Source organism: Schistocerca nitens, chromosome 1 (genome assembly GCF_023898315.1).
Source record: "Schistocerca nitens isolate TAMUIC-IGC-003100 chromosome 1, iqSchNite1.1, whole genome shotgun sequence".
NCBI classification, from domain to species: Eukaryota; Metazoa; Arthropoda; class Insecta; order Orthoptera; family Acrididae; genus Schistocerca; species Schistocerca nitens.
Window position 1 is genome coordinate 314333621 of NC_064614.1, and position 6376 is coordinate 314339996.

At 41.9% G+C, this 6376-nt stretch overlaps 1 protein-coding gene across 2 annotated transcripts in view; it reads right to left on the reverse strand.

Moving 5' to 3' along the window:
- Nucleotides 1-5421, reverse strand: part of LOC126235550 (discoidin domain-containing receptor 2-like) — a 782972-nt gene extending 777551 nt beyond the window's left edge. For both annotated transcript variants that reach the window (XM_049944278.1, XM_049944270.1), the window contains exon 1: nucleotides 5276-5421. The gene's annotated coding sequence lies outside the window, so the exon portion shown is untranslated. The remainder of the gene's footprint in view (nucleotides 1-5275) is intronic.
- Nucleotides 5422-6376: the final 955 nt, after the last annotated feature.

Here is a 6376-nt window from a genome sequence, read left to right on the forward strand (position 1 = left end):
ACCTGGGACTGGCAGGTAGTGACGTACCTGTACACATCTATAAAATACTTTTACTTTATGTTTTACAAAAGCTACTTCCTTATGAGTTCTTTGAGGATTCCCTTGTATCATAAAGAACTTAATCTAGTCTTCTCCAGTAAGTAGTATAGACACAAGTCCCGATTTTTTGTGCATTACCATGTTATTACAGAATATGTTCAAATGGTTCAAATGGCTCTGAGCACTATGGGACTCAACTTCTGAGGTCATTAGTCCCCTAGAACTTAAAACTAGTTAAACCTAACTAACCTAAGTACATCACAAAGATCCATGCCCGAGGCAGGATTCGAACCTGCGACCGTAGCGGTCCTGCGGTTCCAGACTGCAGCGCCTTTAACCGCACGGCCACTTCGGCCGGCTACAGAATATGTATCACCATCGTTCATTACTATCATACAACGCTTGATGATTATTATTATTATTATTATTATTATTAGTAGTAGTAGTAGCTTAAGCACCTCTCGCACGCGTCACTGGTTTGTCAATATACGACATGATGCAAACTTTTCTCCTAACTCGAGTTATCCCTATAATGTTATATTCTGTATTAATTGTCCTGGCTACCTTAGAAAATGGTCCCCCTAACCTCTTCCTTTTTCCGGCAACTACTTCCCATAAATCTAATTCATCTCACATTCTAATACTTCTAAAATTTATGTTTAATTCCTCCCTTAACCTCGAACAACCGAATACGAACGTTCTTCACTTTTCCCACGTAGTGCGTCCTCTGACAAGCTGCTGTCTTGTAAAATCTAAACATTTCATACAATCTATTTTTACATACACACACTGCACACTACTGTGAATTGCATGGCAGAGTGCGTGTTCACTTGTTGAGGAATGTTCTATTTGTCTGTGCGGATTCGCTCCTGATGTCTTCCTTGATGTGATCGCCTCCTACAACGCTGGTCACCTTCTACAATGGTCCTACGGTATCTTTCATTTTTCCATGTACAAGTTCAACAACGCAGACCCCAAGTCCAGTCCGGTGACACGTATCTTGCTTGATTTCCCTCATTCAGATAGCTTTCTAAACCCGATCGTAGTCCACTCCTTCAGCTAAAAGTTATTCTGACCTTTTCGCCCCAAGAGACAATCACATCTAGAGCGTTTTTTATAATTCATTTCCGTAACTGTTGTTGCACTACTACAATCTGCTTTATTATTTCCAGTAAACCAACTGGGACTGAATACTGTAAGCGGTAGATGGTAAGGGATTTATCATGCCGTTTCATTAAACTGTGAAACAGGTATGAGATTCCGATTACTTGCACCGGGACACTGCTGATTGAGAATTCATCTGTTTATTAATTTCGAGCATGGTTTAAAAGTTAGCGATGCATTATATAAACTTTGTGCAGTAGGCTTTACGGTCCAAATAAATATGGTTTACGTTATTTCAAACCACGACTCTCAGTGAAGGTGTAAACTCTTGCAGTAGTTTTGTATTAACTTGAATATTTACCGTGAGCTTCTCTTGGTCACTTTTATTTCTGTGCTGGCAGGTACAGTGTTTAAGACGCAAACCTAGTATGCTGTATAGCTATACGCAAATGGGGGAACCAAGTTTTTCCAAAAGTCATATTCGAATATTTTAAATTAAATATACAATCGTATCGCATTAAACAGTAGCGGAAAACGTAAAGGAGACCAGTATTATTTTGGATATGTATAGCGTTAGTAATGCTATAATTATTCATGGAGATGACTAATTACGTGGGTTTTACGGCATTGGCAATGCTACCACTTGTCTTAGCGATTATTAATTTCATGCCATATATACATCTGCAGTAAACATAAGATGAAAGCAAAGGTAGTGTGATTACTAAACTGTCACAGTTTTCGTTTAGAATAGTAAACATTTTGTGTTTTCTAGGACAGTAGTAGAAATTTTTGAGATATCTTAATTACATTCGAACTTTAAAATCTTAAGAGCTCCTGTCTGGGATCGATCCCATAGCCTCACGGCCGTTATTTTGTGTGATATAGACCCGATAACTATCGTACGGATAACAGAAAACCAGGATTATTCGTTTACATTCGTTGAGGTAGTATCATGTAACCTGTGAGCCTACGAGACATGACAAAAATGAAAGGAAACTGTTGGCATTGATCTTGAACTATTTATCGTACCACTTTCCATTCGAGCCGTTCTCTTTGCAATAAGAAATGTTTAGGCTAGTAGTTCGTTAGCAATTCAGCAAGTTTCACCTTTTTAGGTAGATTTGTATTGTTTTGCAAGTATAAATTATGGCTCTAACTATCCGAGAAAGCCAAACATACGAAAAACTTCTGCTGATTATTATATATCTCACTGAAAAGTTATACTGTGTAAAGCAGTCTAGAGAACTAAATTTCTATTGTGTACAGCATTTTAGAACAAATGGCATGCCACCGGTGTCGGATTTTATGTTCTCAGATGTCAGACAATCCAACATTCCTGTATCAGTTGTGTAGTTCCTTCTAAATCTGCTACCACTATTATGTCTCTCGCTTCCGCTCGGCTCTTCCTAGCTTAACCCACCTTTATGCCCAAGTCGTTAGGTCGTGGAGAGCAGTGACTCTCGAAGCGACCCCACGCTGCTGATGAGAACTATGGCAATGTCTCTGCGCACGAGGCATCGACGATCTTCATTCATCTGGCGGAGATGATAAACTCTACATCTCCCTTGCTCTCTAGGGGAGATTTAGGAGATGAACCGGCTCTGTCACCCACCTTCGCGATTCGTTTCATGTCAATGTGCAACAACACAGAAGAAAAATACTGCATTCGATGCACCGTTTTCGTAGTTAAGTAAACCAGTTACACATATAACTAACACAAAGAGATCGGAATTACTAGTAAACAGATATCGGAATTACAAATACATATTGTTCATAAGGAGCTTATGAAATCAGCAGTACTTTGAGTAAATTAACTTAACGCTGTCGTAAGGAACAAATATTCTCAAACAATTATCATTCTCCTCATCCTTGCGAATCAATCCTGCGATACGTACTGGTAAGCAACGGTTTCTTCCACGTCCATGACATAACACATACGGTATGTCAATATGGCAGAGAGTGGCGTTACATTACGGCACAGCTAAAGACGTCTGGCTACTTTTAGAGACCTTTATGCCTCTGTCACAGCGATAGCAGATGGTTCTAACGATCTTCGATGAGAGAATCTAAGCCTTATACGAAAGTGTAAATGACCTACTTTTGTTCTCCATTTGGTACAAAGGGCTACACACACCTACCTATCCCCTTATAAGTTAACGTCATTACTCAAACAAAGAGGAAATAATAGTACTATAAATAACAAAACGGAACTCTGACAAACACATATTATTTTTAAAATAGCATGTATTACGGAGATATTACTTAAGATGATTGTCATCTGCGAAACACTATATTCCACTACTTTCTATTATATGATCTGGAGCCAAGACTAAAAATAAAATGACAACTAAAGAATTATTGTAGCTGAAATAAAAAGTGTAGCTAAAGTAAAACATGATGATAGCGAATCACTAAATTCTCAGCAAATCATAAATTTGTCACTTGGTTTACTTATTTACACATATTATTTTACATGATGGACTTAATCATATGCTGCGAATAGCGTCCAACGAAAAGCAAATGGAAAATTCGCTACACATGCGAAGCCAAGTTAAAATTAGCTCTTTAGAAAGTAAGTATCAGTTGCACCAAGCTTAGATGTTAAACTGAACCAATGACGCAAGTAAGCGTCAATTGCACCAATCTTAGTTGTTAAATTGAAACAATGACGAACTATGAGTACATCAGTCGCCATGACATTCAAGCTGCCTCAATACTGATGGTTTTGTCAGGCTTGGTGTGATTATAGAGGTAGAACAAAACGTATTTTGTGTTCCCTCTTTTTTACAGTACTGAGGTAGACTCTTTCCAATTAAATGGAACCAACTGGCGCCATTTCTTCAAACACTTGTCGTAACAATGCCATCCAGAGTTCAGTTTATCATCTCATTAACAGTAACGTTGTGGAAATGTCAGTTTATGCTCTCCTACATCATCCTACTTTCTCTCTCCATTCTGCTATAATGCCTCAACAATGTTATTCTGCTAGATATTTTTGTACTTTTTTGTGAATGATTAATGTTATTAAATGTGTTATCGTCACAGAGTCACTGTGATGTAGATGTTGGAAACTGTAGTATTTGCACCTGTCTTCAATCGCAAGTGTTCTTCATTTTATTTATTCCTTGATGTCTTAAAACATGCTGTATGGCCGGCCGGGGTGGCCGAGCGGTTCTAGGCGCTACACTCTGGAGCCGCGCGACCGCTACGGTCGCAGGTTCGAATCCTGCCTCGGACATGGATGTGTGTTGTGTCCTTAGGTTAGTTAGGTTTACGTAGTTCTAAGTTCTAGGGGACTGATGACCTTCGCAGTTAAGTCCCATAGTGCTCAGAGCCATTTGAACCATGCTGCATGGTCTTGCCCCTTTTTTCTTGTCCATGTCTCCCGCGTGTTCCTCTCCTCGTTGAGTCCGCATAGAACCTCATCATTTCTTGTTATTCCACGTAATTTACGTAAACGTAACAGATGAAAAAGCTTCCACTTGATAGAATAATATCGTCTTACAGCATAAAAATACCTATCATTCTTGTTCTTCCTTTGACACAAATGCATTTGTCAAGTGAGCAAGTAGCGGGCGACACACAGAGGCAAAGATCCTTAGATTCCTCGTGCATTAGTTTTGACAGATTTTGAAAGATTTTTATGACGTTTTATATACAGTTCTATTGACACCAGTATGTTGTCCTACGATTATATCACTTTACTGCTGATGTAATTTTCCCATTATAAGTACATGTAATTGTCATTAACGTCTAATCAGGATGTACTGTACTAACACACACATGCAGACTCACTTGAGTCTTCGAGACCGATTTGAAGGTGACCATTATTGGTGGAAACTGGTTATAAAACAGTAATAAAAATCTCTTGCGATCAAATATTGTTACAATCACCAGAATTTCTTTTTGCTGCGTTCGCCGTATATTATGAACCGCTCACTGGGCTGGCAAAAACATACGTTGAACGGTGTCCTGTCCATTAGCTCTAAGCTGCTTACAGATGGAATAGGAAAAGAAAAGAAACGAGAAAAAAAAGAACAAAACTAAAACAGGTGGTGTTGTGACGCGGATGAAGGGCTTGCGAGGTACTCGTCACAGAAGGAAGCGCAAGTCTGCTGGCAAACGCGCTTACCCTTGAGCAGCGGCTCAGCTGAGCGCGGGGGCCTGCGACGGCGACGTCTGCGCAGCCCGTGGCATGTCACTCGGGGACCCGCACCGCACAGTAGTGGGCGCACGCTACGCTACGCTACGCTACGGAGCGCCGCTCGCACAGCCACCACAACAGACCGGACAGGACGCGCGCCCGCGCCACACTGCGACGGCGAGGCCGCCGCCAGCGCCGTCTGCCGGCCGGCCGCCGCAACTAGCGCCGCCGCCGTGCGTGACCAGCTGCGTGGACATGGAGGGCTTCCCCACGGCGGACGTCCTCAATAGGCAAGAGTAATTGCGGCAGCTCCTGCCTTCGCGAAGCCAACCCCAGCTCACATGTCTGAACGCCACTGTCAACAGCTAGGTTTAATGCCTATTAGATCTCCACAAGGGATAAGTTCAAACTTTCCACGTGACACTGTAATGTAGCCTGGTCATCGTGGTACCGCCGTCGGCACACGGGCCGTGCTGTCGAACGTCAACGTTGGGCGTGCTAAGTTCAGCGTGCTGCTGAACGCTCAGGAACGGTGCGGCTTGTGCATACGGTACGTGGGCCCCAACGTGGTACACGCGATCACAATGCACTCCAGCGGCAGTTGCGGAATGTTTCTAGTTCGTAAATCAAACTGCTTACTAACCAGGCGCACGTAAAATTACCACGTTAGCTCTATTAAAACGCACTTTCCTCCATCGACCACGAAAAGGGAAGTACCATGTCCAATCTATAAGGACACAGGCTTACAAAAGTTCCATTACCACAGTCCGATACAAATTTGCAATACTTCTCCACATAAGACAAACATTATTTCATGATTCCCACATTTAAGTAAAACCCCAAGGTAAGCCTTACTTTATCACTGCTCCTACCTAGTAGCAGAATCTTTGCAACAAGCGTAAAAGAAAAAGTAGCAAAATATCTTTATACAAGTAGCGCAAGCTGTCGTATAGATTGCCGGCCGGGGTGGCCGAGCAGTTCTAGGCGCTACAGTCTGGAACCGCGTGACCGCTACGGCCGCAGGTTCGAATCCTGCTCGGGCATGGATGTGCGTGATGTCCTTAGGTTAATTAGGTTCAAGTAGTTCTA